General features: G+C 41.8%; 1 long non-coding RNA gene across 1 annotated transcript; it reads left to right on the forward strand.

Annotated features, from left to right (window-relative positions):
• Positions 1-17,050: 17,050 nt before the first annotated feature.
• On the forward strand, positions 17,051-17,497 carry LOC144819893 (uncharacterized). Its single transcript, XR_013607612.1, has 3 exons — positions 17,051-17,155; positions 17,249-17,330; positions 17,425-17,497. It is a non-coding gene; the product is annotated as an uncharacterized LOC144819893 (long non-coding RNA).
• Positions 17,498-25,454: the final 7,957 nt, after the last annotated feature.

Below are 25,454 nucleotides of genomic sequence, written 5' to 3' on the forward strand. Positions count from 1 at the left end.
AATGTGAAACTAGTGGTGCTGTCTTGACGTTGCATCTGATGCAGCTTTCATGTTGGGCGATGCGTTGCTTTACAGGTTTTTCCCTTTCTCAGGGAATTTATACACTTACTGTAACTGTCTTTATTAATGGTTACCGGTTGAGACATTGTTGTTTTTGCTATACACTTTACCCGGTCTCAAATGGGTCAACGGTTTTACTCCTGTACTTTGTATCCTTGCAGGAAGGCTTGCGGCACTGCCCTACGACAATATCCCACAAATAAGGCCCTACATTTAAGACACATTATCTATGACAGTAGTATTCTGGTATTCTACCTGTTTTACTCTGTAAAGGGCATTTTACTAATGATTGGTTAGTTGCAAGATTTCATCTGTAGAGACAGAGGAGTGGAACTCACACTCATCTCGGAGGCAAGCCGCATGTTGAATTCATCTGTGGCTGCTGCAAGATGTTATTTCTTCTCTTCTGTTTTCATCTCATTGCTGTTTAATCCCTCCATGTCCCCTCAGCAGACTTGCTACAGTATTTTTTGTAAAGAATTCTAATCCAGCTTTAAGTGGATGTCTGGTTTTACTCTGAAAGTATTGATTAGCTTATTGATTTGTCCATAAAAAGAAAGAACCCCTTAAGTTACTAGGTATTATGCAATAGCTCACTCATTGTTTTATAATAGGATAATTTAGAAAATATTTTAGGAATACCTGCGTCCATATAAACGGTGCAGCATACACTTTCTGTACAAGAGAAGCATCACAATCAACGCATAAAAAATTATAAATTTACAAAAAAGTGCCTGTACAGAGTGATCTCATTAACAGTTACTTCACTTTCTAAAGCAGATGCAACAAAACAACAAAAAGAGTGAAACTAATCCATGAACACGACAATCACTTTAAAACCTCTTGCAATTTAACTCCTTTTTAAATTCAGATTCCGACAAAGTTGCTACTCGGCAATGGACTTTGGATAAAGTTTAGAATTTGTTAAAGAACGCATTATAATCTCAATGAACTACTATCACTCCGTTATATAAATAAATCAATCATGGGTTTATGCACTAGACACTTCGAATCAAATAGAGGTGGGTAGCCAAGTATAAAGCAAAGTCTCTAAGGGAACTATACCATAAAGTGATACTTCTCGAGCCTAAATCTCTGAGATCTGTGGAATTAGAGCGGTTGATCATGTTTAATATTAGTGTAGCATCTGTGCTACTTCAGCAGCATTTTTCGCAGGTGTGGAAAAATAAACTTTGAATCAACTTTGCACCTTCTTGATGTCAGCAGACCATGGCAGCTTTAAAAAACATGCATCACGCAAATATCTGAGCATGTGCGTACCTTCTCATAAAGGCATGCAGACAAGCTTTGAGGGGGAACATAATAATGGGGAGTTGGGGGGAGTGTGTGTCATGACTATTTTTTTGCCTATCCATTTTACTAATGCATATCTTATTTCAAAAATATATAATTAATGCACTTTTTAATTAATTTTATTTCAGAAAAGGTCCCATAACAACAAAAGTAACAGCATGTACAATTTCATACTTTATGATAACGTGTAAAACTGCAAAATTGTTACCCATTTATGCAGCCTGGGGCCCTCTGCAGAAACATTATAAATATGGGGTAAATGGTGGAAATATCAGGGGCTGGATCTGGAGTGAATTATATGGTATGTGATATTTAAACACAAGGTGTACCGGGATGGTGGTCTGCTGTTTGTTTACTGGAAAACAATTGGATTGGCTGAAGAAAAAAAACAAATTGTTAAAAAAAAATAACTTCAAAGCATTTTCCAGTGTCTGAAGACTTGAAGAAAAAGTAATGCACTTGCTTAGAATCCGAGCATAATATAAAATTCTTGAAATACTAAAAGTTATCAATTCATTAATGTCTGATTTACAAATTTGTAAAGTCTCTTGGCAGCATATAGATCTCAAGAGCCAGCAAACAGGGGTAATCCATTTTTCTTAAATCAACACAGACTTTACAAAAGAACAGAACATTCTCCTCAGATTCAACATAAATTTAAAAAGTAGGGCATAGGTTATTGCTTGGGGTAGCCGAAGGCCATTTATAGGTAAAACTATTAAGTGGGATTATGCGTTTTATGTACAGATTCTTAGCACTAGAAGACACAATTCTGTCCACTACATCTCAAATTGAGGAAGTCATTTTGTGCTCTAAGACGTACTCTGTGATACTATCACTCCTAAATCCAAGGCTCAGTTTAATCCTCATATACAATCATAATTCATTTTTAAGTTTAATTTGTGACCTCACTGTTGTAGTCTCTAGAGAAATCCACAAATCCAAGTTAAACAGCCAAGATTTATTGTAAGTATTAGATCTGACATCCTTGGCATGGTATTCCCCCAGGCTTTTTGCCTTCACCTCTCATTTTTGCTGAACTTGTATTAGTTGCCTTTAGTACTTTGTGCAATTTCCCCCTGCAAACCACCGGAAAAGTCTCCATTAAACACGGTAAAATTGGCATACACCCAATTGGCACATTTATTTTACTTATAAGTCCATAGTAAAGGGATGTAAATTAAATGCTATAAGTGGGCTGCAGCACTCATTGTGTCACCCACTAAGATAGCACTATAAAACATGTCTCAACCCTGCCACTACATCCTGTAGTACAGTTTTAAACTGCAATTTCGACCACAATAAACATATTGTCAGGCCTAAATCATACTTTTTTTGTACTGAGTCACCCCTAAGCTAGGCTCTAAAGACGCATAGTGCTAAGATCATGGTATATAAAAAGTAGGACAAGTGCATTTAAGTTTTACATGCCCTGCAATTTGTTAACAGTTGTAAGGCTATGTCTCCAAAGACTGACACTGGGCTACCTTCTTACACATAAACTATAACTACAGTTTGGGAAAAATAGAGAAATACTTCTTTCACTTGTTTGAACTGTTTTGTAAAATCCCCTTTAATGGTAAAATCTGATTTTAAGTTTTATTCTGAAAATGCTACTTTTAGAAAGTTGGTATTTTCCTACTTAAATTAAATGCACCATTTTGCCAGTGTCCAGAATCACATGGCTGTGAATGGCTCTCTCGTGGTGTTTTATGTATTCCTTCCAGACATGGGGACAAAAGAGTCTTGTGGCATCATTAGGATGGTGGGCCAAAAAGGCATGTTGTGCAGTTCCATGCACAACGTGGCAGGCACCGCATGGTGCCTGCCATGTTGTGCATGGAACTGCAGGGGGGTACCATAGGTACCCCCCATGCGCACCCCCCACCTGCACGAATAGCCTGGAGGCCCACAACGGGACCCCAGAGACAAAACAGCATGCCTTTCCATGGAAAGGCATTCCCCCGCCATGATGCTAATATGGATGGCGGTGCCTGCAAGGCACCACCACCATATTCCTGGCCTTTTCCGCCGGGTAGGCAATTATATGGTATGTGATATTTGGGCACAAGGTGTACCGGGATTGTGGTCTGCTGTTTGTTTACTGGAAAACAATTGGATTGGCTGAAGAAAAAAAAAATTGTTAAAAGAAATTAACTTTAAAGCATTTTCCAGTGTCTCCGCCATGGAAAGGCATTCCCCCGCCATGATGCTAATATGGATGGAGGTGCCTGCAAGGCACCGCCACCATATTCCTGGCCTTTTCCGCCCGGTAGGCAATCGGGCGGGTTGCCTACTGGCGGAAAACTGGCGGACAGTGTTCCCGTCAGCAGGGCCCCCCCACCATCATAATGTGGCGGGGAAAAGTCATGCGGGTGGAGGATTTTGGCGGGCGTATCGCCACCGCTATACGGGCGGTGGCGATCCGCCGGCTATCCTAATGGCCCCCTTGGTGTGGTAGAGGTTGTTGCTCTCCTGAGCAGGATGTCCTGTGGGGTTGTACATAATCCTCCCTGAGCTTCATAGGGTAGCCTTGGGGCTTGGGTGGAACATGCTTTCTCTAACACAGACAGCTCCTTTAATGCATTCCTATAATGTTCAAGCTCAACTGTTTACAATAAGAATGTGAGCGGACACACATTGAAAATATCACTCTCCCTTTTTAGCCCCATATCTAAAAAGAAAGGGGAACAATGGGGTGCTTAGAGGAAGGCTAAACCACGATTTAATGAATCTATTTACAGCCATTGTTAACGCTGAAAAATTACAACAGCCCCACATCTTGAGCACAATTTATTTGCAAAATAGGAGGCAAAATTGTAGATATCACAGGTTTAAACATTTTCAAAAGACAAGAAGCTTTGTGCTTAAGTGATATTAGAATTTTTTCACCTTGAGGTACGCATCTCAAATTATTGGTACTCTTCACCCCAGGTAATTTGAATGTGCAGCCCTCTCCAGTACAGAACTAGTCACCATGAGGCCACCTCTGAAAGTTTGGCATGGAGTAAGAGTCATATATTCAATTATATCTACATTGGTTTCAAGGTCACACATGCCACATAATTTAACAAATTCATTTAGCATACATTTTAACCCCATTGGTGTTTTAGAAATGAATATAGTGTCATCTACATTTGTTAATGATGGGGCTTTTATACTAGTCAATTTGGGGAATCCTTTTGACAGTTTTTCAAAGATTTCATTACATCATTAATGAAAGGGGTGAACAGTGTGGGTGTGAGTATGCATGCTTGCTTTACTCTCCTCTTCACACTGATGTTGTTAGTGAACTCAGTAGGGCTGGGCGGAGTAAGCAGAACGCCGCAAAGTTCAGCGAGCGCCAGAGTGCATTACGTCATGCTGTTCGCAGTAGTTTTGAGCGCTGGGTGTTTGTCTTGCGCTGTAAAATCATCACAAATGGCACCATATGCTGTGTAAGAGGGTGCAGGTTCCTTTCTGTTGTTCAAGTAAATTTTCTACTCAAACAGCAGCTTTCTGAAGGTGAACGGAAGGTTTCTCAATGTGAGTGGTCATGACCTGTAGCGACCACTTGGATTGAGAAATTTGGCCACCTTTATTGAGAAATTTCTCCAGGAGGTTGATTTTCCTTGCTCGGAATGGCCAACTAGACCTTGGTGCGCATGAGCGAGGAAATATTTCACCAGGAGGTGTATTTTCCTCACTCGTGCTCGCTAGGTTGACCAGCGTGAGCGGACAGAGTTTATGGGAAATCCGTGTGCTCCACTGAGCGCGGAGTACAGAAAACTCTGCAAACTCCACTTACGGAGCAGAGTTCACTGCCCAGGGTTAGATCAGCACTCTCAGCAGATAATCAGAGATGCCTGGGCAATTTAAAATTGGCCAGTGCTTAGCAAGGGAACATCGAATGATCTCAGGGTCATGAATTTCCAATGGAACATACAAAAATGGAACACCTGATTGATTGTGCTCACCCGTGATCTAAACCCAGCTTGCTAATCAGAAATCATATGGTCATCCAGTCATGCATCGTATTGAGTACTTGCTTGCAAAACACTTTTTGTAGGTTGTCCAATAGGTTAATAGGTCTAAAATTGCCAGAGAATCCTTTCTGCTCTCTGTGTATATGATAGTAATTTCCGCTCACCTCCATGACCCACAAATATCAGCTACTGCCGTAATGGCAGTCGAGAAAATATTAATAGATGTGGCTCATGTGTCAGGTTCAGATCTATAGAGGTCAACCAGGATTTAGGCTGGCCCCTGAGCTTTCCCTGCCTTTAAACTCTGGATTGCGGTATAGATGTCGTTTATCGTAAACATAGTGAGTCTTGGTTATTGCTACTACTAACCCAAGCCTGCTGTGACAACGTAATGGGAAAATATAAAATAAGAAGTGTACTAGCAACTGAATCAGAGTAATGTTACTAAAAAAATTTTTCCTACATTTCTGGATGAATTGTGAACTGAATCTTATTAAATGCATGCAGACTACCATAAGCTACTATATGCCAGAAGGAATGATAGGCTTTGTGGGTATTACATCCATCATGTCCTACCAGTTAGTCTCATCTTATTTCTGCCAAATAATATCCCTAGTCTGCTTGTAGGCTTTTTGAGATGCTATAACCATTGCTTTGGTAGGATTTCTGTTTCTTTAAATAGTGTACTGGTCTAAACTCCTTCAAAAAGGACTCCATCACTGTGATAAATAATTAAGAGTGAACTTCCATGACTGGGATATTAGTGCTAGAGCATATGTATAGCCAGTATAAGTGAAGGTTCGATGGACCCTACAGGGCCTAAATGATTATCAATACCTGCATTGTAACAGGACTCAGAAATAAAAGATCTCTCCTTACCAGTGTTGGCAAGAGGGTGCCCCAAACAAGCAGCTGTATCTAGAGGATTCTCTAAAGGAAGATTGCCAGGAATGTTAATATCAGTTGGATTTGATTCCAAATATCCCTATACAATCCAGTCAATTCCAGCCAATCCTGATTCTGGTGCCTGAATGGTTTTGAGGTCTAATGTTTTCCTAGGCCTGATCATCATACCAAATGTATGTGAATCCAAACTGTGGGTGAAAAGATGGGTTTGGTTTGAATTGAACTAGGAGACCCATTACCAGGGAGGGTCTGCTGGTCCAGAGCCACCAATCGTTCCTCAATATGTCTGTTTACCAATATATGTTTAATATGGTTAAATAGCCCTCTTGGAGAGGAACTGCTCTTTATCATATGCAGGTCATCAATGATCACTGAGAAACATTGTTTAGTACTTCTGATCCAATGCACAACCTTATTCTTAAGGGAGTTCCGATCTTCACATCTCTTAGGTCCAAGTTTAGACATGTGCACCTTATAGACAACATGGTTAATATCAGGAGCAACATGATGCATATCTTCAGTTGATCCTCATGAATCAGAAACAGTCTTTGAAAAACTCCTAGACTCATCTCTCTCAACAACTCAATAAGCAGGACCACCAATGTTGGCTGAAACCTTTGAAGCAAGAGACCAAGTAGAGCTGCACAAACCAAAAAAAAGGCTCTTCCCAAGTTACCTAAGAATTAATTCATCTCATACCACCCTTGCCCTGCCCTAATTCTGGCCTTAACTCCCCCTTTTCAGTTGAGGAATGGATAAACCCTTGAGGCTTTTTGCGAATTGGGGCAGGGTTCGACTGGAGGGGTGACTAGTGCCAAAGATAGTACAGGTGAAACACGTATTGCCCGAAGTAGAGGGGTCCCGGTAGATACAAAATGATTATTGCTAATACTTATCTGCCTATCATTAAGAATGCTGACCACATGTTTTCAATTGGCCATCTCATTTCTTAATCCCTGCTATACTTTTCGTGAGATCTTCCTTCCTAGGTGAGGAGGCTAGAAGTCTGAATTGCAATGTCCCACTTGGTAGACACATCTGCCACATCTTCACCAGCCACTGTCTCACCAACACGCAACGGAAAATATCTGTTATGGCAGATTATAGCTGGAAGTACTTGAATTTGGGTTTTGTGGCAGTCTTTTTTTTGGGTCTGATGCAATTTGAACATGAATCTCATAGGCATTAGTGGGTAAACTGCTGTGGCACATCTCCCAGTAAAGGGCTGCTGCCTTGTCTTTCCTAAAGAATTGCTTCCATTTCTTATGGTGTACAACATGGCCACATTTATTCCGGTTTGGGTTAAGAATCGACTCTGCTTCCTCAATCAAATCATCAAATTAATGTATCTACTGTTTTCATCAGCCTGCCTCTGCATGTCTTTGAACGAGTGGATGCTTGTGGGCCATTATAGAGCCTTTCTTATGGACATTAAATCTGTCCTCACTCGGCCCTAATGAAAAAATTGCGATATCTTCAAACACAGCCCACGAACGGAGTACAATCTTTTGAAACTACTACCCAGCAATATAAATATACAGTTGCACCAAACAGACTCCAAAATACCAGAATATGCTAATATGCTAATTATGTGCCCGCCAAATCTTTGTAGCAAAAATAATGAATTGATTCACAAATATTTTGAAAAATCATTGCATTTAAAAAGTCTCTTTCTGGGGATGAAGGACAAACACAGCCTTGGCCTTGGCCCGGGCATGGCCTGCCCGCATCCCGCACAGCAGTGGTGACCCCCATCATTATATAGAGCAGTTCAAAGAAACGGTCCACGGTCTCTGTCCCTTCCTAGCAGCAGAGTTGGATTCTGGGACTTGCATTTCCCCCAGGAGAGACCTCGATGCCCCTCGCAGCAGGGGTGATACCTGCACCATATAGCACAGTTCAAAGGGAGGGCCAGCCTCCTCCACACCTTCCTGCCAGCAGTGTTGGATTTTAGAGCTTGTAGTTTCCCCCCCAGGAGAATACTAGATGTTCCGCACAACCCATGAATATATAGCGCAGTTCAGAGCTGCAGCCCGAGGTACAGTAATTTGATGGGTGTGATAATCAACCACAACACTACCGGGATAATAGTATCCTGGCAGGGCCCCAATATTATGATGCTGAATATTGTTTAGTATAGCATCTGACCTTTTGCTTGTAATTTTCAGTTTTTTCTTAAAATAATTGACTGAACATTAATTATATAAAGTAAAGAATTTTCAACAATCACTGGGATAAATATAAAAACAAAAAAAGCACTACAATCAACTCCTTGATTTGAATGTCAAGAGTATAATTGACAAAACAGAGCTATCGGTTAGGAAGTTGAATTAACAACAAGCACTGAAGATAGCAAACAAAAGATTTAAAAAACCGAAAATGTTTCAGATATGCATGTTACAAGAACATGTCATGAGTTTGAATTCTGGCAAGGCCAATTATGTTTTCAATACTTTCTAAGGTGCACCAATGAAGACTGAAGCATTATGGAGTAGCTGGAATAGGAGCAGATGAGGCAAGAAAGGCAGGTATTGCTAACTGGAGCAGAGGCATCAAGACCCCCTTCAATCGCCTTCCATATGTGCATTAGAGGGCACCTATGATTACATTGTCTGATTCACGTATTTATAAAAAAAAAAAGAAGAGTGTAAAGATGAAACAGCAACAATACTATGAAAACATCAGTTCTGGCTGGTAAAAAGTTTATCTCCAGAGACTCACCAGACTACCTCCCCAGGGTCTCTCCTAGTAATCATTTAAGACAAACTAGTGAGTGAGCAATGCACAACTCAGTTACAAAATTCAGGTCATCAGGCCCAAAGGATTATTAAGTGGAGAAAGTCCAATGCAATGATAAGGGTTAATGGGGAATACAAGTACTTGTGAAAGATCTCTGCTAGCAGTGAGTCAGCAAGATGATATTTGAGGCAAAGCGAGACCAGACACAAAGCAGTTTCACATTGATCTACAGCAGAACAATAAGGCACAACAAGGACCTTATTTTAGGATTTATAAGATCGGGGAGGCCAAAGGACCACCAACCCACGGACACAACCTAGTCTCCCACCACCATAGCAGTGATTTCGCACTGCCTACCTACTTATCACCCACCCAGGCCATTCACAGAGGACTCAACTGCCTCATTAAATGGAAACAATTACCCTGATACCAGGGCAGGTAGCAAAATCAAGATTTCAATAATACCTTTTCTTGTTTTGCTTCTTTTCCTCAGTTTTCAACCACAGAGAGTACTTTGCTGCCATATTCCACTACACTCTGCTCCGTTCTGCTCGACCGCCAGTGCAACTAGACGCAGATGGATACAGCAACCAGTCACATTTTCCATACTGGACCTAGGGTGCCAGGATACTACAATGCTAAAATGCAAAATGTCAGGATGAGAGAATGCAGACTGCATGACAGCAGCCACCGTCCCTGCCTTCCTGAGCCACTTAGAAGCGGATAAACTCTGAAAAATCCTTCTGAAGTGGTTTAATTGCTTACCACTAAACTGGGCAATAGTAGAACCATTTTCCGGCACAACGTTTGATATGAAGCAATTTATAAAAAAACAGTTTGTTCAGAATTAGCTCAAGTTTTTGTCAGACCTGACAAAAATGCAATATTCAAAAATGGTTAGTTTCTGATAGAATCACTATAGAGCAAAACACACCAACTACGTTCCCAATATGGGCCAGCAGTTTCGTGGCAAGACATATTTATTTTGTGTCTGACCTGTAGCTGGAAGGAAAGGGCACTATAACATTTGATTCCTGAATTATTTACAGTGCCTTGTTGTGGGCCAGGGAGGGGGTCATCTTTGCCCAGATGGCCCTCCATAAGTCTGCCAATGTAGGGCCAAAAAACACAATCTCTGTCTTGTCAGGATTATATTTTAATTGATTGTTGGACAACCAGAGAAACACATTTGAGAGGCGGTTTTTAACGGCCTATCCAGGGACCTCTTCTCCCTTTCCACAGGTGAAAAGAAGCTGGGTGTTGTCAGCATATGAGATTACCTTAGCCTCCAAGATCTCAGCTAGCACAACCAAAGAAGTAAATAAACATTTAATAAGGTGGGGCTGAGTGCCGAGCCTTGAGGCGCTCAAAATGCTAGCTCACAAACGGTTGGGAAGAAAAGGGCAACCAAACTTCTTAACTTCATTCATCTAAGAAGGAAGTAAGCCACTTCAGCGCTGGACCACCAATCCCAATAGATTGGAGACGGTCTCAAGTGGGGACAGTATCAAAGGCCGCCGATAAATGAAACATAATCAAGACGGCCCTTGAGATGCTCGGTGACCTCTTCTAGGGCCATCTCAGTGCTAAAGTGAAGCCTGAATCCAAACTGACTCGAGTGCAAATGACCATTAATTTCCAAATATTGTGAGAGTTGCAAATTTACACATTTTTTTTAAACTTTCAAAAAAGCAGGGAACAGGAACATGGGCCTAAATTTGCTTGAACCTTGGGATCAGCAGTGGTTTTTTAAGCAAAGGCAGAATTTTGGCACATTTCCATTGCACCAGAACTGGATAATGTGGTAAATGCAGCAAATTCTAAATTATGCAGAAAATGTTGTGACCACAAAATCACATAGTTCCAGTGGCCCTGATTATATCCGACTGCATAGGTAATAAGGCTTATGGAATATACATCACTTTTGTGCTTAATCTGTCCACCAAACTAAAAATCAAGAACTATACATAAATTCATTATGAAAAAAAGTACGTAGTTGTTTTGAAGCAGAACGTGTGGGCAATATATTAATAAAGATCCTAAGAAAGTTAATTGTTATTGTGCTGGTAATAGGTTAATACCCACAAGACCTAATTAGTCTTGTCTAAGCCAATTGACCCAGACAATGCGTGAGTGTTATGTTTGTAAAATCTTTCTTTGGTTATATGCATAACCATAAAAGAACATAGTATTAAAATACATACAAATCATACAGCCAAATATATCATAGACACAACATAAAATACATAGTACAAATATGATAATAAGATCTACAGATAAAACCCCACAAAAATCCCAATACATAGATCATATAAATAATATCATCCTAAAGCAGCGACAGAATTAATCAGGCATAAAGTACCTTAATCTCATTGCAGCTCTTAAAAAGCAGGCGGCTTCATTAGATAGAAGCTGGAGGAACATAAGAGCAGATCATACATACTTAAAATACAGAGATTTTAATGGAGGTGCAATAAACATTCTCCTGGGTAGCCAACAATAGCTAAAAGCATTGTAAAATTAAGGGCATCCTGCAGAGACACATTGTCACAGCCGCAAAGACCCAATGAACCAGATGGCCTCCAACCACTAGGAGAGGCCATAACAGTTTAGGCGGCGAAACAACTGAGGGTTCTTGGTTACCAGCGTGTTATGTTTTCTCTGTTAAGCGCTTAGAGACCGGCGGTGATAGGCGCTATACAAATAATCCATAACATAACATAACAAACATAACAAGATAGTGCAGCATATTAACTCAAAACCTAGTCAATAAAAATCTCTCCCTATCCCTATTTACAATACATAAATAGGTTCCATGGTGTGAACTATTTTTATCAGCATGTTCCCATGTACCATGGGTTTTATCAGTTAGATAATCCATCACCCACTTCAGTTCTTAGATACTTAATGACTGGGGGCTATGAAGTAAGTCCTCCCTCCCCTGACTGTTAAAAGGATCCTTGACATATGTAATCCATGGGATCTTGACCACATGGGCAAGAGACAAACAGTCCTGAAGGATCAAACTATTCAGCTGGGGTGCCTCCCTGGTCCACACTTTGGGTCAGCATAATAGCAGCCTGATAATGATTATATCTGCTATGTATTTTACTCCTAACTCATCATCCACACAGAATGCTGGGATGCTTTGAGGAACCCAGCAACACGTGCCTTAAGTACATATTTCAACTGTGTGGATATTAATAGCTTATGTATATCGCAAAATTTCACGGCCATATAAAGTCTTAGAGACACAGGATTCCAGGGGGCCGGGACCCCAGCCTCTAAGCAAAACTAGCTACAGAAGCATTGACCTTAACAAACTCATACTTTGATCCTCCAACTCGGCAGCTTGTAGTCCAAGCCTCTATACTATCTCGGCTGGACTACGGAAGTGCGCTGATGCTGGGGGCTAACCAGGCTGAGGTAGCCAGACTTCAGAGGGTGCAAAATGCTGCGGCACGGGCCATTGTTGGTCTCCCCAAGCATTGCTCTGTCTCCGGCACTATCTCTTCTCTACATTGGCTGCCGGTCAGGCAGAGGATTAAGTTTAAAGCACTCTGCCTGGCGTTCAAAATTTTGAAACTTTCCTCCCCACCAGCTCTGGCCAATCTATTGACTGCTTATATCCCTCGGAGATCTCTTAGATCTGAGGCCTTGCATTTGGCGATCTGCCCTCGATTCAAACTCAGCAGAATGGGTGGACGCTCTTTCCGGGTGCTTGCTGCAGGATTATGGAACTCGCTTCCAGCGCACACCCGTGCTCTGAATGATCTGTTCACTTTTAGGCGCACTATTAAAACGCTCTTGTTCTCCACTTCTGAATAGCCCTTTTTTATTCCTGCCTGTTATGTTATAGTACCTGTCTGAGCGCCTGGACGCCCCTTTGCTGGGGTATCAGTGCGCTTTAAAAATATAAATAACATAACATAACATAACATAACATATTTTTTTTGTCGCTCAGCGGCGTCCAAGTTATCTTTGATTCAAATAAAACCCCAAGATAAGAAAATGCCGGGACTTATGTCAAGGTGTGATTATCCACCTTGAACATTTTTGTTCTGGTCATCCACAGACCAACTATCATCACATAAGACTTGGTGAAATTGACCTCTAGGTCCAAACTGTCCAAAAAAGCCACAAAGTTATGCAGTAACAGCTGTAAACCAATGGCGGTCCTAGCAATGAGGACTGCATCGTCACTGTACAGTAATACGGGGAGAGGTCTCATCCCATTTTGGGGAAATCAGCCTTCACAGAACGAAGGACTTGCTCAAACTCTTTTAGATAAAGAGTAAACAAAAAGGGGGCAGGAATGCAGCACTGACAAACCAACCTACTGGTTCTAAATGGTTTTGTGCGAGCTGATCCCTGAGAATACTGCACAGATGCTGAAGTGTGGGTGTGTAAATACCTTAAGAGAAGCACAATATCAGGGTCCACCCCCATCGTAAGTGGCACAGCTTCTCATCATTGCCCCTGACAAAGGCAAACAAGTCCATAAATGCCAGGTGGATTGACTCGGATCGAGTAAGCTGGTTTATAATCAGATATAATCAGATGCTTTCTCTTCGTTTTTCCCCAATTTTTTGACTGCCTTTTTCTTGCTTTTCCCTCATTTTCCCTGCTTTCTCTTTGCTTTTCCCTCTATTTTTTGAGTGCCCTCCCCTTGCTTTTCCGTTTTTTTACATTGATTTATCCTTGTGTTTTTCTCCCGTTTTTTGAGCGCCTGCTCCTTACTGTCCCATTATTTTCATAGCTTTTTCCTTGTTTCTTCCCTCATTTCCACTCAGGCCTGCTGACTTTTTCGCACCTCCCACCTAGCCCCGTCCACTGTCTCTCAGTGCCCCTCCCGCCTCACATAACCTACTTAATGGAGGTGGCAACTCAACCACATTGAGCAGGCCCTAAGCCCAGCTCTCACCTGTGCTGCTGCAGCGCTCTGGCTCCTGTCTTCTCCTTGCTTTTACCACACTTTTTGAGTGCCTTCTCCGTGCCTTTACCTAATTTTCAATGCTTTCTCTATAAATTCATAAAACAAAAACAATGTTGTACCCCAGGATAATTTTCTCTCACAACTTTGAGACTACAAACAAGGGAAAAAAACCTATTGTTTGTATGGGTTATTTTATTAAAACCCTTTTAGAAATTTTTTATTAAATCATTTTGAAAGGCATTTTTACGGTTGAGAAAAACACTACTTACAAACATTTACACTATTTACAGCTATCATACAAACAATTCTAAACACAAAACAATAACTATGTACAAATGAATCCACAGTTATAAACAAGCTTCTTTTACAATAAGAAAAACAACAATTCTGTTCGCACAAATAATCAATCTTTGTGAAAAATACAACTTATTAGAAAGCCCAACCAGGGTCAAAACAACAGGAAGAGGCAACAGAAAAATCACTTTGTACTCAACAATCAGTTACAGTTGACAAATGACTGTTAACTTTGCTCAATCAAAAGTGCCTATTCGCCGTTATGCCGACGCGTTTCAAATCTGGATGAAATCACAGATTCTCTTCAGGGCTCTGTCAGTGTGGTATTCTATAAAGATAAAGGAAGCTTGATTTAGCCACTATTTACAGAGATTGAGGACCTCCCCCTAGAACACAGGGACAGAAGTCACAGGTTTTTTACCTTTTCATATGGATAACGCGATCCCGCGGTCCAATCATTCAAATAGAGAGGGGCCTTTTATTATGCAGAGGTTCTGTTAAAAAGATTATGAGAAAGGGATTTAATACCAAGCCTCTCAGAGACGTGCAGCGTTCTTTGCCAACCAACCTCCAAGTAGCAACATGGAGACAACGGGGCTTAGGAATAAATCCACTTTCGTACCCACCCAGAATGTACCTAAGCAAGTACTCGCATTCGAACAAATCCTTTTGTCATCAATAAATAAATTGGAACATCAGCAGAAATTTGTGAAACCCAATATCACGAAGGGACAACGGACAGCAATAAAAAATCTTAAGGAAGATCCATCATTGGTGATAAAGCAGGCTGACAAGGGCGGTGCCGTTGTCATCTGGCCAAGAGATAAATACTTAGCTGAAGGTTGTTCGCATGTAAACAACCAAGATTGGTATCGGAAATTGTCGGAAGATCCCTTACAGCAAATTCAATCTTTGATTGCAGATGTTGTACAAAATGGCAAAGATAGTGGGTTTTTAGGCCCCAAGGAAACTGATTTTTTAATCAAAAAATTTCCCAGAACTCCAGTGGCATATTTTCTGCCCAAAATTCATAAAAACTTGTCGGATCCCCCCGGACGACCAATTGTTTCGGGGTGCGATTCGTGTCTCGAGCCCTTGTCCAAATTTGTGGACTTCTTTTTGAAGCCATTTGTGACGGAAGTGAAGGCATATCTACGGGACACAACGGATTTTCTGTCAAAAGTAGAGGGTACTGTATTTAATGACACAGTACAATTAATGGTGACAATGGACGTTACGTCCCTCTACACTCAAATACCTCAGGAGGAGGCATTAGAAGTGATTGAACTTTATTTGGACTCCAGAGAGAGACCCCATAAAGTCCCTACATCCTTTATACTGCGATTGGCAGAGATCACTCTGAAAAAGAACTATTTTCGTTTCAATGACGATTTCTACATGCAAGTTAAGGGCACCGCGATGGGGTGCCCTTATGCTCCTGAAATGGCCGTCCTTTATATGGCGGAATATGAAAAAAGATTCATAGAGACAAACGACCCCTACTCACAAAATATAATGCATTGGTATTGTTACATCGACGACGTGTGGCTCCTGTGGCAGGGGAGCCCCGCCGACTTGAGTAACTTTCACCAATGGATAAATTCGAGACATCGTGACATACAATTCTCACTAGATTCAAGTAACGTTAAAATGACCTATCTTGATGTTGAAATGAGTAATGTGGGAGGCATCTTGAAATCATCACTTTTCAGGAAGAAAACGGATAAAAACACCATCCTTCATTATGGCAGTTTGCACCCAAGAAACCTGAGGGCGAACTTGCCTTATGGACAACTCCTCAGAATTCGGCGAAATTGTTCAGAAATTGACCAGTTCGAGGAACATGGCCAACAGTTTTGCAATGATTTGGTCAAACGAGCCTACCCAAGTAAATTACTTAAGCATTCGTTTAAGAGGGCTCGTTATACACCAAGAGAATGTCTCTTTGAGAAAAAACAGAAGCGTGAACTTGAAAGCTTAGTTTGCGTTACCACGTTTTGTGCGGAAACTCACAAAATTCGACAGATGGTTTTGAAACATTGGCATTTGTTAGAACAATTGGAAATGCCATTTCCCCGCCCAATATTTGCCTTTAAAAAAAACCAGAATATTGGTCAACAATTAGTTCGCGCAGACATTAGAATACCAAAACCAAAAAGCGACTTATTGTCCAAATGGGGACTGAAACCAATCGAGGGCCACCATAGATGTGGGAATTGTATCGCTTGCGATACAACGATTGAAGGGAAAACTTTCTGCCACACTACTACAACGTGGACCCATTCGAACTTCACGAATTGTAGAACTAAAAACGTGGTGTACGCTATTATTTGCCCTTGTCCTAAAATTTATATAGGTAAAACAAACCAACAGGCCAACACACGCATGACGCAACATAGGTCACGCATTAAGAACAGAGTGCTCACAGCGCCCCTTGTCCAACACTTTATTGATCAAAATCATGGGGAAAATGAGTTCAAGTGGACTGTGCTGTTCAACTTGAATCAAACTAATTTGAGTGGAAACAGCGATGAAATGCTTCTGAGAAAAGAAGCGTATTTGATACTAAAATTCAATAGTACCCAAACGGGGCTCAACTCTTTATCTGAGATTTCCCGCCTATAAACTTGAAGTATCTGTTTAACTACAAAGTCCACAATGCTCAGCGGCGGATTAGCTATGAAGTAGTTGCCTCACATGGTGGTTTTCCACCAATGAGCTCGCATTTCCTGGTACGTGGTTGGAAAGAGAGGTGAGTGTTGGCGCGTCTCCTGTAGATGGTAGACAAGTAGCTTCTTCGCGCTTTACAATTTCAATATAACTATTTCAGATCGAAGCGAGATTGAAGCACGCAGTGTTATACCGCGGAGGCATCCCCGCCCATCAGCGAGAGTCCGGCATAACAGCAAAATCACTCACTGCCCCTCAGAAAGAAACCCAGGTACGCCAACAGTTAGGCAAACCGCTGTTTTAGATCGAGCTAGCAAAGTGAACGGTCATTTAGTAAGTACAGCACATGTCTGTTGCTTTTCAGGCGGCAGCGTTAATGAGTACACAGCGGAAGAACCATGTTTGGAGAAAATAACTAGTGGTGCCCCCGTTTTAAACAATTTAAGGTACGGAATGTGTGCTTTGAAATTGTGGGACCATCTACCTGCACGTCTCTGAGAGGCTTGGTATTAAATCCCTTTCTCATAATCTTTTTAACAGAACCTCTGCATAATAAAAGGCCCCTCTCTATTTGAATGATTGGACCGCGGGATCGCGTTATCCATATGAAAAGGTAAAAAACCTGTGACTTCTGTCCCTGTGTTCTAGGGGGAGGTCCTCAATCTCTGTAAATAGTGGCTAAATCAAGCTTCCTTTATCTTTATAGAATACCACACTGACAGAGCCCTGAAGAGAATCTGTGATTTCATCCAGATTTGAAACGCGTCGGCATAACGGCGAATAGGAACTTTTGATTGAGCAAAGTTAACAGTCATTTGTCAACTGTAACTGATTGTTGAGTACAAAGTGATTTTTCTGTTGCCTCTTCCTGTTGTTTTGACCCTGGTTGGGCTTTCTAATAAGTTGTATTTTTCACAAAGATTGATTATTTGTGCGAACAGAATTGTTGTTTTTCTTATTGTAAAAGAAGCTTGTTTATAACTGTGGATTCATTTGTACATAGTTATTGTTTTGTGTTTAGAATTGTTTGTATGATAGCTGTAAATAGTGTAAATGTTTGTAAGTAGTGTTTTTCTCAACCGTAAAAATGCCTTTCAAAATGATTTAATAAAAAATTTCTAAAAGGGTTTTAATAAAATAACCCATACAAACAATAGGTTTTTTTCCCTTGTTTGTAGTCTCAAAGTTGTGAGAGAAAATTATCCTGGGGTACAACATTGTTTTTGTTTTATTATATTACGGTCCAGTTGACCCCCTGTCCCAGGACCAAACTCCGTTTTTTTGCACTTCTCTATCAATTCAAGCACTGGTAAGTAGTAGATCTACCTGGCCTGAAAGCATATTGTACCTCAGAGATAATATTATTCTCATCCGCCCTTAACATCAGCCTGTCAAACAGAACCCTCCCGATTACCTTCACAAACGAGTCAATCATAGATATCGGCTGATAACATTGGAGATTGTCCTTGGCCCCATTTTGAATACAGGGACAATTACAGCGGTGGATCACTCACGGCAGCATTTAGGACCATCATCAGAGATGGGCCCCAATTATCTAGATAATCTAAAAAGAGTGTGGTGGTGTAAGTTATAGAATATGTGACTGGTTCAATGTTGGTTGTTTTGTTCGTAGACAACACATTTGCAATTTTATTGCAGAAAGGTTTAGGCCCAGCTCTCTCTATGCTGCTGCATCGCTCTTGCTCCTGCCTTCTCCTTGCATTTTCCCCGCTTTTTGAGTGCCTTCTCCTTACATTTCCGTCATTTTCACTTATTCTCCTTGTTTTTTTCCTTCATTTTCACAGCTTTCTCTTGCTTTTTATCCTGTTTCTTTACTGCCTTCTTCTTGTTTTCCACTCATTTTTACTGTTGTCTCCTTGCTTTTTCCCTGAGTTTTGAGGGCCTTCTCCTTGCTTTTCCATTATTTTTGCTGTTTTCTCTTTGCTTTTCCCGCCTGGTATTTTGGGTGCATTCCCCTTGCTTTTCCCTACTTTTTGAGTTCCTTCTCCTTGCCTTTCTCTCATTTTCACTGCTATCTCCTTGCTTTTTCCTCAGTTTTTTGCGTTCCTTCTCCTTGTTTTTCCCTCATTATAATTGCTTTCTCCATGCGTTTGGCCCATTTTTTGATTGACTTCTCTTCGATTTTCACAGTTTACACTGCATTCTTCTTGCACCCCTTCTTTTTCATCGCTTTCATCTCATTGGCACTCTTGCCTGATGCTTTTTTCCCACCTACTGCCTCCCAGCACCACACTCTCCTCCTATGACCTACTTAATGGAGGCCAAAGCACGACCCCATTGAGCAGGACCCAGGCCCAGCTCTCCCTGTGCTGCTTCATGGCTCTTGCTCTTGTCTTCTCCTTGATCTTTCACTGTTTTTTAAGTGCCTTCTTCTTGCTTTCCCTTGCTTTTCATTGATTTCTCCCTGTTTTTTCAACAGTTTTTTGAGTTTCTCAGCAGTTAGCAACTTCAGCACCTTGATTGATTTGTAGAAACTATGACAGTAGTAAATATGTGTTTTATCTAATTAAATACAGTTATGTTAACCTGATACTTCTACACTCGAAATCCACTGTTTGCCCAACTGTCAATCCAAGTCAGCGATTTAGACGATTTAACAAATTTTGAAAGCTTTTAGGGGCACATGAATCAAGTTAATTTCCAATCGCAAACGTTGCGAATCGCAAAAAAAGCACGTTTACGACCGCAAATTAGACATTCCCAATGCATGATATAAAATTTGCGAAACAATGAAAATCGAAAAAATAAGGAATCGCTAAATTTGCGAGCAACAATTTAGCGATTCCTTATTTGTGATCAACAACTTAGCGAATACCTATTTGTGAATCACAAATAAGGAATCGCAAAGCCATGCATGAAAAATCGCAAACAGCGGTTTCGGTGAAATTTGCTATGTTGCGAGTGGAATTTACAGAATAATACAGGCAGGTGGTAACCAGGTGTAAGAATTCCCTACAGGTGATAAACATTAGCAAAATATTTAAACAGACACAGTAGGCCTCAGGATCTTTCACAATGGCAGCGCTCTACGTTATGGCGAGGAGGATGAGGCTCCATGCATCAGCTCATCAAAGAAGGAGATTACAGGAGTGTATTTTCAGAGTGCGCATCACATTGTTGGGACTAACAGATGAGGAAATTTACGACAAGTATAGGCTAAATGGTGCCATGATCCTTGATCTAATTGCAGAATTGGATCCCCTACTACGGCGCCAGACTCGCAGGACCAATGCCATTCCCCCTCATGTGTTGGTCCTATGTTGCCTGCACCTACTTGCGTCAGGTGGTTTTCAGGGTGTAGTATCTGTAGCTGGAGGGGTGTCACTAAGCTCCTTGTCATGTTTTTTAAATTCATTCCTGAACGCCATGATGACATGGATACAAATCCACATTAGCTTCCCCTCAACCCCACAAGGTAATAGGTAGAATAGATTGCACGCATGTTGCCATTTGTCCACCAGCAGTGAAAGAATATATTTTTAAGAACCGTAAATCATTCACTTAATATCCAAGTAGTCTGCAATGCTAACAATATCATAACAGACATTGTGGCTCAATACCCTGCAAGCACACATGACTCCTATATATTTCGACATAGGAGCCTTTACACTCATCTGCTCAGGGGTGATTTTGGAGAAGGACATCTTCTTGGTAATAATATGTTAGGATTCTCTCACACAATGGCTAAATGGCAATGCATAACTGTCACTAACCTTTTGCTTACTACCCTGTAGATGACAGCGCATACGCTGTGCGCAACTACATATTGACACCATACCTCAACCCAACACCCCAAATGAGCAGAGGTATAATGCAGCGCACATTGCTGCACGAAATGTCATTGAGCACACCTTTGGGCAGATGAAAAGTCACTTTCGCTGCTTCCACAAAACTGGCGGAGCTTTGCAGTACCGGCCCGAGACCTGCTGCAGGATTGTGGCTGCATGAGCCATTTTGCACAATATCGCTACATAGAGAGACATACCCCTGGAACTGACAGCGAGCCTGAGGTGGACAACCATCCGGTGCCACAACTACGACCAGCAGCTGGAGCAAGCTTAGCAGAAGGAAGAAGGAGCCGTGCAGAAATTACACAACATTATTTTTGAGGTGGGTAATGATGAGACATGACACAGCATGTTTCAACTGTACTGCATGTATTTGCATTTAACTATGTGGTTCAGTTAAAGCACACATACCAGGTGCTAATTAGCACAGTGATTGCAAACACCATAAACAACAATACCTCATCATTAGACTTGCATGACCGTCACTACTATGGCATTGTCAATAGTTACATCACCATCTGTGAGTTAGTCCAGCAAGGCCCCACTATTTATTTCGACCAATCACTCCCAAACGCCTTTTGCTGGCCTCATTCTTGACCCTCATGGAGGCTTCAAAAGGTGTTGTGCTCCAAGTGGTGCGCCTCCTGCATGTTGTGACTGGCACCAACAGACTACTGAGGCTGGACGCCTCCTCACTCCCCTCTCCCCCGTTACATTGCTGCCCCAGCAGTAGCAGTCTGGAATTGCTCTACGGCATTAGTAGCCAGGACCAGTGCCCTGGCCACATCCCCACAACAATTGTATTGTATTGAATTGTATTTGCATGTATATAGAGTTTACTACCTCTGACGAGGCGTCAAGGCGCTTTTTGACTCATTTCGAGCTGCAAGGCTACAGACCAACGGGACAGCAGAACTGCATTGTTGCTCAGGCGGTTGTTTGATTTTGTGTAGCATCTAGGCGCAATAATAATTGGCAATGCCTTCTTCTTTGTGGCACATGGTCCTCCTGTATCACCCTGCTTAGCTCCTTCATGGCCTCATTGGACTGCCTGTTGCCTTCCACCACTGCTGCTGCCAGCTCTTTCACACAGTCACTCATTACTGCCATGTTTTTAACGTTTTTGTTGAGTTGTACCTACATCAATCTCATGTGTTTTGCCTGCAGGCGCTGCACCCTCAGCATCTGGCTCTCCAGCCCACCCCAGACATTTGGACTTTTGTCCTCCTGTGATGACATCAGTGCCCTTGACCTGCGCCTCCGGCTCTGGTTTGTGCTGCCCCGGACCTGTGACTCAGGTGTTGATGTGGATGTACCTTGAGGCTGGCTTGTCTGTGGAGCTGATTCACTCTCCTCCTTAAGTTCCATGGGCTGCAGTGTTGGCACTGGGGACCTGTGTCTAGTGGGTGCAGGGTCTTTGCTTTGTAAGGCCACAGGTGTTTCCACATTGCCACAGCCAGAGTCTCCTGTGTGTCTCCACCTTCACTATCCTCTGACCCATCTGCTGCTGCATCTGTGATGTTAAACAGTGCAATATTAAGTCATTCTAAAGGGAATGTCGTGTCACATGCAGCATATTTTTGTCTCACTAAATGACTATCTGACACACAGTGTTCACTTGTTTTACTCCCTTGTGTATTTGCCTTCCAGCTTGCCTTCCCTGCTTGTTACTCTCATATGCTTTTGGGTGTTGCAAGTAAAATGTCGACTGGAGTTTGATTCTGAACACTAGAGCTGAACTGGGGTGATGTTTCAAGGTTAATAAACATCTTTAAATGGACATTTGCATACATCTTACCTTGTGAAGTACTGGCTGCTCCTGAGGTATCCAACTGTGTAACTCCCACTACAGCTTCAGGCTGGAGTGTGGACTCCACTAGGTCCTCCAGGGGTGTATTCCCAGGCAGTGTTGCTGGTCCCCCTCCATTCTTCTTAACCTCATTGAGCCTGTCTGCAATCCTTTCCTTAGCATGGCTGCGTAGGTCATCCAAACTTTTTTTCAGGTTGTCAATTTGGCAGTGTGTGACCCCCACTGAGTTTACTTTTGTTTGGATCCTGAGCCAGATTTTTCTCTTCTTTGACTCGGTACCTGGAGAGATAGTTTCCCGAAAATCTTATCTTAGCTCCTCAGAACCTCCTCAATGAGGATTTCTATTTCCTTCTCACTTAATTTTGTTTTACGTTTTCTTGTTGCTGCACTCTTCCTAGGTGCTGCTGATTCCATGTTTTTGGCACAGGACAGTGTAGCAAGCCCAAAATTGCTTTCTCCTGATGTGCTCCTGAACTCAGCCTCCTCCTCTGACTCTCTCAGAAGCATGGGATGGATCACTTCTTGGTTGTTATTTCATCACCATGCATCAAAAGCAACTCACAATTTGCTATTTCGATATTTGCGATTTCGCAATTTGTGATATCGCCAATAGCGAGGTTGCAAATAGGTATTTCTTTATAAGCAAGTCGGTAATACACAATCGCTATTTGCGATTGCGATTTTTACTAATTCGCTAACTATTTGCGATTTTTTTCATGCATTGAATATAGAGATTTCTTAATAGCGATTCTTTAAAATTCGCTACTAAGGAATTGCTAATTTAGTGTTTGATGCATGTACCCCTTAGTCCCAGATAGACTACTATCAGTAGCATTTTGTATATTTTAATCTACAATATTTTAATCTGATTAGAGCAGCAACAGTACTAAATCCGGTAGGGGCGGCTCCTCCATGTGGGTGGAGGAACGTCACCCCACTGCTTTCTCGCAGTGCAAGAAGCAGAAACATAAAATGGAATTATTAATGCCATTTTATGTTTTTACTTCATGCACTGTGAGAAAGTAGAAAGGTTTGGTTGGGGGTGGGTGGGTGGGCGCTCCTGCTTCAGGCAGGGGAGGAGTGGCTTGCCAACAGTTGTGGGCGCTGACTGTTTGGTCAGCCCCAGGGCCAACCAAATCAGTCATGCACACTCTCCCGTTTTCTCCGTGTAGGCTGCATGCAGCCTGCATGGAGAACATGCCTCCCCATAGACACCTGTGCACCTTTGGAATCGATTGCTTTTAATATAAACTTGAAAGGGGCTTACATCCCCTCTCCTCTCTTTTTTGGCTTCTCATTTGTTCCTATACGTAACACTTACCTTTCCTCCATTTCTATTGGCTGTAGCATATTTTCCTGCATTAACCAATGATTGTTTCTCCTCTGCTTCTCCTATCAGTTTCCTGTGGCCAAAATACTATTAACATTCGCTTTAGTGGAATTGTATTTTTATAAAGTTTTGCCTTACTATTGCAGCATATTTATATAACAATTTATCACCCGGAGAGATTACGTGATTTGCACAGAATCACAGGATGTTGCGTGGTGGCGCTGAGCATTCGAACCCAGCTCTCGAGTCAACAGCTTTGCCTGCTGTGCCACAACCTCCCCACTCCTGTGTTATCTGTCGGGGAGCTCTTTCCTTCTCCTGGACAATGATTGATAAAAACAGCTCTTTATTCATTACGTAGGTAAAACCGATGCATTACCAATGCTTGTTCTTGTTCTTTTGGTTTATAGACATTTGTTATGAACATTAAACCTTCTGCATATGTAAACAAATCAAGAGTAAAGGGGTGGAAGTGCGTGAAACTTTTTCATGCTGGACAAAATGAAATGTACAAGAACAAATGGTTGCTGAAAAAATGCAGCTTTTTAAAATTAAACATGTATTTTCCTTCTTCTTTTAACTCTAGGTGTTCCAATTATTTTATCATCTCATTTTTACCAAGCCGATAAAATGTTTGTGGATGACATAGACGGCATGCATCCCAACAAGGAAGATCATGAAACATTTTTGGACATCAATTCTGTAAGTATTTGTATAGCAGAGTTGGGAGCATCTCGTGTGTGTCTATTTACTTTAGGTTGTCTGTAGTTTTTGTTGCTTTGGTATAAATTAACAAGCAACAGCAAAACATTGTAGAATGGAAACTAAAATATTCCTGTTTGTAAGTGATACATGTGATTGAAATTGAGCATTACTTTTAGTAACTTGGTCTGATATCAGAACCCCTTTCTGTGGCCAGTGGTATCACACAAATTGATGTGGACCCATGCAGAATGTGGTGGGCCCCCTCGAGTCTCCCATATCTCAGAGATACTTATAGGCCCTGGACTGACTGAGTGCCCCCAAAGGGGTGGGGCTTCAGGGCCTGTTTTATGCTCCATCTGGGGGTGTAACATGTAGCACCCTGTGTTTTTACGCCATACACTCAGTGGCTGTTCCTGTGAATGGGCTAAAGGGATGCCCAACGTTTGTTTCTGGCCCATTTTTGTTTGTTTTTGTTATGCCAAGAGTGAATAATAATGTACTAATCACTCTTGGTATAACAAAAGAAAAATGCAGAGCTACCTTTGCTCAGCAGCAAGCAAGCAACATTCTCTGTCTGAAGGCTGGCCCTGGCGCACAAAGGTGCTTGCACCAGCCTTCAGAGATGTCCGGGGCTGGAGAAATTCCATCCCTGGCCTTGGTGCCCTGTCACGCCTCAGTGCCTCCCCTATATGTGACGTACTTAGGCGTCACAGATAAAGTTAGCCATATGTGCTGCAGTGCCCATGGCTACACGTCAATCACCTTGTCACTCCACCCTTTCCCAACTCGACACAGAGGGGCATATTAGCAAGGGCAGTATCGCCGCTTTAGCTGCTTTTTTTGCCGCTAAAGCGACGATATTTCTACCGCCCTATCAGCAAGCTGTCGCTAACAGCAGTTAGCGACAGCTTTCAGG

Source organism: Lissotriton helveticus, chromosome 2_1 (genome assembly GCF_964261635.1).
Source record: "Lissotriton helveticus chromosome 2_1, aLisHel1.1, whole genome shotgun sequence".
Classification (NCBI taxonomy): Eukaryota; Metazoa; Chordata; class Amphibia; order Caudata; family Salamandridae; genus Lissotriton; species Lissotriton helveticus.